At 34.5% G+C, this 10,095-nt stretch overlaps 1 long non-coding RNA gene across 1 annotated transcript; it reads right to left on the reverse strand.

Annotated features, from left to right (window-relative positions):
• Positions 1–7,088: 7,088 nt before the first annotated feature.
• LOC147499380 (uncharacterized) lies at positions 7,089–9,843 on the reverse strand. Its single transcript, XR_015194471.1, has 7 exons — positions 9,739–9,843; positions 9,590–9,652; positions 8,904–8,999; positions 8,289–8,350; positions 7,997–8,160; positions 7,806–7,893; positions 7,089–7,408 (listed from the first exon to the last, which is right to left on the reverse strand). It is a non-coding gene; the product is annotated as an uncharacterized LOC147499380 (long non-coding RNA).
• Positions 9,844–10,095: the final 252 nt, after the last annotated feature.

The raw sequence follows: 10,095 nt of genomic DNA on the forward strand, positions 1-10,095 counted from the left end.
GTTTGAACGCTTTTACGCTCGCTTAGTCAATTACTATCGTTCCGACAAAATCTGACGAGGTTACCACGTTTAGCTTCGTTAGCCTAAGTTTGAATGCTTTTATGCTCGCTTAGCCTAATTTTGCAAAGTTAAGTACGCATTGGGGGTGTTTTTCTCTACATGGGGGCGTCTCGTTCTATTTCATTTCAATTACATAAATCTACAACATTGTCAATTTTCCGCAGGTATGTTATCTGACACAACAACAATATTCAATAGCAAACCCATCTTTATTTTTATTTTTCATTAAAAGAAGTTTTAGCTCTATGGTATTACATTCACACAATTACCTAATCAATTGTCTCTGTCAATTGTCTTACGGTCGCTCTATTAAATCTTCGTTTTCTTCTTCGAAATTTGCATTTGTTTCGCTAGCTTTCGGTTAACTATCTTCCGATTTTTTAAACATTTGTACCGATCTTTCTACAAAAATTTTTTAAAAATTTTCATCAACTTCATTATTTTTTTTCTAAGGCATTGTGCGATCTTTTCTGAAAAAATTTTCGAATTTTAAAATTTTCATCAGCGTCGTTATTTTTCTAAAGCATTGTGCCGATCTTTCATTGAAAATTTTTTCGGCGAAAATTTTTCGGCTTCATTATTTTTTCTAAGGCATTGTGCCGATCTTTCTACGAAAAATTTTCCGAGCGAAAATTTTCGTTAGCATCATTATTTTTTCTAAGGCATTCTGCCGATCTTTCTACGAAAAATTTTTCGAGCGAAAATTTTCGTCAGCATCATTATTTTTTCTAAGGCATTCTGCCGATCTTTCTACGAAAATTTTCGTCAACTTCATTATTTTTTCTAAAGCATTGTGCTGATCTTTCTACGAAAAAATTTTCGACGAAAATTTTCGTCAACGTCGTTATTTTTTCTAAAACATTGTGCCGATCTTTCTACGAAAAATTTTCCGAGGGAAAATTTTCGTCAGCTTCATTATTTTTTCTAAGGCATTGTGCCGATCTTTCTCTGAAAAATTTTCGATTTAAAAAATTTTCGTCAGCGTCGTTATTTTTTCTAAAGCATTGTGTCGATCTTTTCTGAAAAAATTTTTCCGGCGAAAATTTTCGTCAGCTTCATTATTTTTTCTAAGGCATTGTGCCGATCTTTCTACGAAAAATTCTCCGAGCAAAATTTTTCGTCAGCGTCATTATTTTTTCTAAGGTATTCTGCCGATCTTTCTACGAGAATTTTTCCGAACGAAAATTTTCATCAGCTTCATTATTTTTTTTTCCTTCGCAAGTTATGTTTTTGTTGTGTTCGTCCACTGTTCCAAGTTACGGAGCTTATCACTTTCTAATCTTCATTATTTTATTTTTTTTTTTTTTCCTTCGCGAGTTATGTTTTTGTTGTGTTCGTCCACTGTTCCAAGTTACGGAAACGGAGCTTATCACTTCCTAATCCGGATTTAAATTCGTTGCATAAATGTGGTTATCACTTCGTTTTATCTCTTTATCTCCTTCTTGCCTCAACCACCGACTTAGTAGATTTAAATTCTTCCTACCTTATCTAACCCAGATATTTTCAATATACTGGACCGGCTTAATAGCCCAGGTTTGGGAATATTTGAAATTCAAAAATTAATTTGTCCATGTGGAGACTCGAACATTGTTCACCCCTCTCACCAACTAGTGGGTGTGCCACTACAGCCCAACCACTTTCTTGAAAGGAATATATATATATTTTTTTTTTTAATTTTAATTAATACTAGATCTGCCAATCCGGGTTAAAAATGGGTTTTCTTTATCGATTTTTTGTCACCTATTTTACTTCTTGCTTCCCCCTCTATCAATTAATTACATTGCAGCCTCATATAAATTAGTTTAAAATTATTTAACGCACAATATTTCAGGCATTTTTTTCGACATTCCATTTTTCTATCATTTCCTTTCGCATGATACTTCGTTATACACTACGCTCACTTTTTTCTTATTCCATTTTTTCCTTGCTTTTTCTTCTCTTCTTTGCCATGTGAACTTTGTTCGCATGACAAAAGAGGGTGGATGTTCGACCCACATACGCGGCAAAGCGTCCATTATTAGGGGTCTCTATTTTATTCGTTTAATCAACGGGGCTAAAACCCAATTAAGCAATATCATGGATCAATATACTGAGGCCCATTAACTCATGTGTCTAAGAAATTTGAACCTTAGCCACATGGCTTGCCACTAATGTACATTGATTTATGTCCGATTCATTTCTTATCAAAAGATAATTATCAGTTGACAGTTATACTCCATTACAATTACTCAAGCTACAAGATTACTTGAGCTACAAGGACTCTCTACTCTACCTATATAAATACCACATTATTTTTCATAAGGAACTAGGTGGAAACTTGATCCCTAGAGAACAGATCTTGGATGCGCGAGGCAGCCATTATTTGGTTCAGTTTCATCTCCCCCAACATCAAATTCCTCTGTTTCTTAGTGTGTTCTTTACCATTGCTCTCGTTGTGTTGAAGCAGTTTATTGCCGAAACAATCATATTCATGACGACTTAAAGAATGAGTACCTAATAGAGGAAGACCAAGCAGGTCTTTAGAAATCCCTGAAGGATAAGTATGATCACCAGAAGATGGTCATACTACCAAACGCTCAAAGTGAATGGCTCAACCTGAGGTTCCAAGACTATAAGACAGTTTATGAATACAACTCTGCTTTGTTTAATATAGTTTCTCGGTTGAAATTGTGTGGTGAAAAGGTAACTGATAAGTAGATGTTAGAGAAAACTCTTTCTACCTTCCATGACTCGAATATGCTCCTGCAGCAACAGTATCGAGAGAGACGATTCTCCAAATATTCTGATCTTATAACATGTCTCTTTGTTGCGGAGCAAAATATTAGCATTTTAATCAAGAACCATAACTCTATATATACCAACTGGAACTGATAAGCACCCAAAAGTGTATTATGAAACCCCATTGAGACATATAAATTTGGTTCATTATGTGTTTAATAATCATGAAATAAATATGTTTTCATACTTTTGCAGGTATTTGCAGTAAACATGGAAATATTGGTTAAACCTCGCAATAAAGCACGAGGAGCAGTATATATGAATTCTTCCAAATCCACGTAGAAGCATCAAACTTCCAAAGCTCCTACCGCTTTCGAACCGGGACTCGAATCGACAAGAGAGCTGCTTTCGGACAATCGTATGATGAACTCTACGATAGGCGAGGAAGTTGTAAACCGCCCAAAATACCGGATCGCCATTGGATCTGCACATGGACCCACTATCGCGGGGCCACAAAATTGGATGAGTCATCAATCATGGAGCATGTCAAGACAAAGATAACAAATTATTGGTGCAAAGTTGACACCTTGCATGTAATAAATTAGATTAGGTGTTAATAGTGAAAAAAAGGCAAGGTGTCACTTTGTTTTAATGTGGTAGATAAAAATGAATCAATGTGGTTTGATAATTCACGTGGGAGGAAATGAGATTTCTCTCAAATGGAGAAGAAATTAGACAAATGTGGGGACACTCCAATTACTCCCTTGACTTATTTTCCTCACATGACATTATTTTAGTTCCTTAGTGAAAATGAGTTTTAGTTTTGATTTTTATTAAAAAGCTTGTAATAGTTTTAATGGAGGAACACTTGTTCTTCTAAAAAAGGAAATAGAAGTGAGTTTGGTTGTGGATCTTCTCTTCTTCTTCTTTCTCTCTTGTTTTCCTAGTTTTAATCCATTGCCCCTAGGATCATGAGCTAACTTCCCTTTTGGGGAGTTAATCCAACTCATGTGAGGGAAAAACATTGGTTGTGAGTTTGGTAGGTTTTTAGGATGAACAACTAACACTACATCCTATCCCAAAATGATAGTTGGTGTAGTGTCTAGTTAGGAATCAAACAATGAGCTTAGAGATAAGTCATTGTTTGGTTTCACTTGCTAGCATGTATGAGCTCTTAAGTGAGCCATGCATGCTAGGGATCAATTCTATTTTTCCATTAGGGACTTGTCTATGAGTCTAGGAAGAATCAAAACCTTTTTCAAATAAACAACTAATGATAGTTTCACATGAGGAGGATTAACTCTCCACCTTTCTTTTTAGTAATTTGTATTTTGTTTAAGTGCATGATTTCAAACTTAAATGTTTTGCTTTAATGTTTGTTAGGAAGAAACATAGTATTATAACCTTACTCCTTAGTTCCCTTATTGTAACATCCAATTTGTAGTTGTTCTATACTTTAGGTAGTTCGAATCCTTATTCTAACTCTACTCAACGAAGATCGTGAGTAAGGTACTTTGAGTGCTTTTTCACCAATTTAGAGAGTTAAAAACTCTAAGTAGTCTCCAAGCATATATCAAATGGCGCCGCTGCTGTTCTAAAGCCATAGAACTTGTGCTAAAGATCGGAAGTTGCATCAAGGGGGAACCCCCATTCTCTTTCTTCCTTTACGTTTCATTTGTTTTTACGTTTTTTTTGTTTTTTTTCGTATTTTTTGCCTCGTAAACAACCTGTTCGCTAAAAAAAATTTCGTTCCACTGCCAGGTTCCAAAAGTTAGGACTGGGAAACATCATTGCAGAAAATTATAAGACTTCTGTGAAAATTCGAAGTCATTCTGAAAAAAAGAGCGCGGCTTCAGGTGGAGTCAGCGTCTTGCGAAAGTGGGACCAGCGTCCTCGGTTGAATTTCTTCTGTTATTGCTCATTTTCAGCCACCAGCATCTCCTGATCCACCTTGATCCTTTTTCCAGGCCTAAATATTTGGTCCAGTACCGGAAAAATTCGATAATCCTTTGGGATTAATCGCGTCGACGGATCGAAACGTCTGTTTCATATCTTTGGCGAAAACGCGGAAAACTACAGGTTCCAATTTTCAATATTATTGTAATTTATTTATATTATTATTATTATGTTTTTCTGCATGTATGCCATGTATATAGTATTAGCAAAAATTTATGGATTATTATTTAAGCTTTAGCCTCGAATTATGCATGAATCAAATTCGTATACCGGTAAATATTTATATACGATTACACGGACATGAATTGCATATGAATGTATATTTACATATTAATGGTATTGTATTGCATGGGAATATGTCTTTTCATTATAAATGTTGCTTGTTAAATGTTTGATATTTCTCTACGTATACGTACACGGTATTGTCTAATATGTCGATTTTGTCAAGAAAGAGGAGAACATTCCAACGAGGGTTAAAATCTTAGTTGGGTAAGTTGTTTCTAAACCCTACGGGGTAAAGCTGCTCTCTATAGGACATTCGCAATCTCAATGAGTATTGTCGAAATCGATTTATTATGCAATACAAGAGTCGTATTTTAGTTTGGGTATAATACTTTGCATGTTTAGTTTTGTCATCTATTCTGCGTATGTATACTGTATTCGTATGCTAAGGTATTTAGATACGTATGAGTGATTCAAATTCACCTGTTACTGTTGATATACATTTACGTAATATCGATTTACAAATTAGCGTACATATACGTATTACTGATGTATATTTGCCTGTACGTATGGAAATATTTATCGATGACACAAGCTTGCCTATTCGTATAGGTATTGTATGAGTAGAGTACCTTCACATGCTACTGCACCTAGTATTGTATGAGTAGATCGTATTTGTATGTTTGTATTTTAAACCTTGCATAAATCTTTAAAAAAAATATATATATATATATATATATATATATATATATAAATAAATAAATAAATTAAATTAAAATTAATTTAATACCACCTTTGCATAAATTTTAATTCCATAAATCTTAATCATATTCCAATGGTGTCTAGGAAACTTGAAAGATTGAGGTTACTTAATTAGAACCGTGCTTGCACGGAAATCCTCCCTCATATCTATCTTGTGACCTGGCTGTTGGTTTATGCACACGTATTCCTAGCTTCACTGCTTAGGCATATGTTGTTCAACCCTAATGCTTAAGATAATAATAAAATTCGAGTCCTCATAATTCCTTCTGTAAGTTAGATCTAATTTTATGCTTGCATGAGATTAAGGTCTGGTTCCACTAAAGAAATTGAACAAACCTATCGTCGAAAAAAATACGATAAGCAATTGCGTAAGTTCTCACATAAAAATTGTTCTTCTTCTGCTAATTACCTTCATCACAATCCTTCGTTGCCATCAACTTCAGTCATTATGGCCGACGATCCTCCACCAGCAGAGAAGCCCCTCTCGGACTTCTATACTGCATTACAGGAAGGACCTTCTTCCTGCATTAAACTTGAGGACATTGTCGGTGATTTTCGTATCCCACCAAACGTCTTCAGTTTGTTACCAATATATCATGGTTTGGAGCACGAAAAACCGTACAATCATCTTCGTAGACTTCAACAAGTGGCAACAACATTTCATCATCCGCCAGATCTCTAAGGAACAACTCTTTGCTTCGGTTTGTTTCCATTCACTTTAGCGGAAAAAGCATCAATCGGCTAGCGGGGACAACAATCACAATCCATAGACACATGGAATAACACTACAATGAGCATGGTTTTAGCAGCCATACCCCATCGCTAAAGGTGCCTTGAGCGTGGCAAAGATCATTTAACGCACCGGATGGCGTTGCAAAGGCGGCTAAAAGTGCGCCTCAAATACTCCAAATGCAACGCCAAAAGTGGCGTGGCAAATATTCCTAGTTTGTTTGCGGCCTTTATGGGCCGCTAATACACTAATTCCGTTGCTACTTCATTTATGAAAATTAAATTAATTGCAAATTTATTTCAAACTATTTGCAGCGCTTGGCGTCATAAAGAGAGCTTGTAACAACTAGGATGGCGTTGCAAAAGTGATACCTTTAGTGCATTACAACTAGGCATCATAAAAGGCAACCTTTTGCTACACTATTTCCACAAGGAAAGTTTGAATTTTAGCTATACATTTGGCGTGGCAACAGACGTCCATAAATTTAGCGACACACCAATTGTGGCAAAAAGTGTCTACGTTACGGTAAAATTAAATCTTTTAGCTACACCAAAATTGTTGCGAATGATATAAATTTCAGAAAAGCACACACTTTATTTGGAACGCATTTAGCATTACAAATGGTGCAATTCATATATATACCTGTACATTTTCATTTACATAATCCTGCCCAAAACAATTTTTATAGAACACAGTAACCCTATAACAATTCACCACAAATCATAACAAAATGAATTTCATTACTAAACCATTCGATCAATACAAAAGATCTTAAAGAATTCACATAACTATTTTTTGCGAAAAAACATTGTCTCACATAATCTTAACAACGTTCAACTAAATTAGACGAATTATTCAAAACTAAAATTCCACAAATAATGTCTATAACATGCTAATTTGAGCAGCATCCACTCGGAGCTTCTTCTTGATTCTACTACTTCTGGCGACCAATCGACCAATCTGGCATAACAAATTATAAAAAAAAAAATCACGTAAGTAAATTTATTAGAAACATTAATAAACCTAATACATACTCAAGTTGACAATGCATGTGAAACTATGCACCTCCTATATGCGTAAATTGGTGCCCATAGCCAAAAGCTTAGAAAAAACTTATCAAAGTTATAACTCGATCACATTCATGAAGGTACAGATCAAATAAGAAGACAAAAATAGCAAAAAACTAATAGATTTTGAACTATGCCATTGCACTGAAAGCATCTTATGATGACCTATGCCTAGGCCATTTAAACTCGTACATATACATCAAGAACCTAACCTATATGCAAATGCTTCAACTGTATTACACAAGTAAAAAGAAGGTAATATAACTAAAACTTCCACAGAAAGGCCACACCTTAGCATTCTTCTCTGCTATATTCTTTTCAAGAACTTCTATTTGTACTTCCATTTTCTGCAATTCTCTATCTTTCTGTTCGAGGAGACTAAAAAGAGAAAAGATACAGGGTGAAGTGGGTCTAAGATTACAATGTACACATGTTTATGATATATATGTAAAAAAAGGGAAAAAATACGGTAATTTGTAACCTTTGTAACACTGGATGTCTACATATAATATCCCTTGCTCCAACATCCAAGCTTGTGCCAGAAGTAGTTACAATAAGCATTTGATTTCTAATAACTTGAAGCTCTGTTTCTAGTTCTTCTCTTAGCAACCGTTGCCTTTCAGCTTCCCCTTTCACGGTATCCACCTAACAAAGTGGATGCCAGATCAAAGCATCAGAACTAGAATATGACTGACTAAACAAATCATAGAGGAAAAAATTACTTTCCCTTGTTTTCCAGTACATCGACTGTACTTTCTAGCTCTTCCACAGACCTTTCTAGAAGCTTCATTTCCTCTTCCTTGTCTTCAACATATGTCTTTCTTGAGTCAGCAATCTGAAGTTAAGAGAAAAGAAGTGAGTCAGTATTAAAGACATATAACAAGGATTAAAAATATATAGCCAGCCAGTATATCAGATAAACTCCAAAGTGCGATGCCCTTCACTCATCAAACAAGGTTATCTCAACATATCTCCCATATTTTTTCCTATATAATTTGCTCGACTTCCTCGTCATTGCCACAGCTAACTCTTAACTTTCCTCCAATAATTGAGGTTTCTTATGTGGTATAGCCTTGTGGCATGACCCATGATCGTTTATGTCAACTTGCAAAACAAACAGTTTCCATTGACTCCATTCTTATCAAATAGAAAGTACCACTAGATGATAAAAGAATGGGAAAAAATAACTTACGCTAGAACAAAATATGAATTACACCCAAGTACTGAAGACAGCTCCATAAAATACTCATCGGTCATCATTTTAAATCGCACAGTTTTAGGACTGAATTTAAAGCCCAACAGAATTGGAACCAGAGTTCTACCCATTTAAAGGTATACTTATTATTACAGCCATATCTTGTGAACTAAAATCTGACAGAGTCACTCACAGGTTCCGTACTTACGGCCGAAGATCTCCGGTTTATCATAACAAGCAAATATGGTTGGATGATTTTTCCTACGGTTAGGAGGTGCAGCAAGGAAAACTGCATAAAAAGTATATTAAATAGAGTTAACTTGCTATTATTGGAAAAAAAAATAACTTGCTATTATTGGAAAAAAAAACAGAGTTTACTTGCTCAGGAAGCACTTTTAGCATATCACAAAAAAATTAGTATATCTTACTATCGTAGAAGTAACACAAAACAACTGAGTAATTTCCAACTATAGGCAAGGATTTCATTAGAGATAGTAAATTCAACAAAAATGAAGAAAGTCTGTATAAATTTATAATTTAAAAAATAGAAAAAAAAAGTTTAATATTGTTTATAAATTTATAAATTAGACAACTTTTTTTTAAAAAAAATGTGCGGATGACGTACCCATAAAACAAATAGCAAATAAAGATGTGAAACAAACGAAAAATTCATCTAAGATAATTGTGATCTCAAATTCTAAGGCATATTTGTCTTTTTATAATGCTGAAATAGCAAAAAAATTAAATTTACGATCTAAACAACAGTGACATGGTGAACTAGGAAGCACAGTGCTTCATAGATGGTGAACAACAAAGTCCAAAGAAGTAGGTTGGTAGAAATGTCCCTTACTAAAATAAACGATGACATAGAAGCCTTACCGTCATTCTTGGTCTTCGCACTAACTGAATAATCCGGAAGCAGTGCCAGAACATCCTGCAATACTGCAGAGAAACAATCTAAGTACGTTAACAACGCTTTAACTTATAAAATATGTAATAAATCATTCCTAAACTAGGAATACACTAACCTTTAAGCTTATTTAGGGTTTCCATATCAATTTCAAAGAGCAAATCCAAATGGCGGAGCACACCAAACCATGTAGATTTTCTCTTTTTTGCTTCATCTTCACTGATAAATGTCAAGATTTTGAAAACAAAATAATTAATAGATTAAAAAGGAATAAATTAGTGGCTAAAAACTCAGTGGAATTTGTAAATATAACCCTAAATCAAATAAATTAAAACAATATATTGTTGTACATAGCCCAACAATTTCTCTTACTCACCTTCCAACAACTTCGGCTAACAGTCTAACACAATAATAAATACATTTAATGTAATTTGAGAACAAACATTCAGGTCGCTTTAGATGAACAAGCCAATGA

Source organism: Coptis chinensis, chromosome 5 (assembly GCF_015680905.1).
Source record: "Coptis chinensis isolate HL-2020 chromosome 5, ASM1568090v1, whole genome shotgun sequence".
Lineage (NCBI taxonomy): Eukaryota > Viridiplantae > Streptophyta > Magnoliopsida > Ranunculales > Ranunculaceae > Coptis > Coptis chinensis.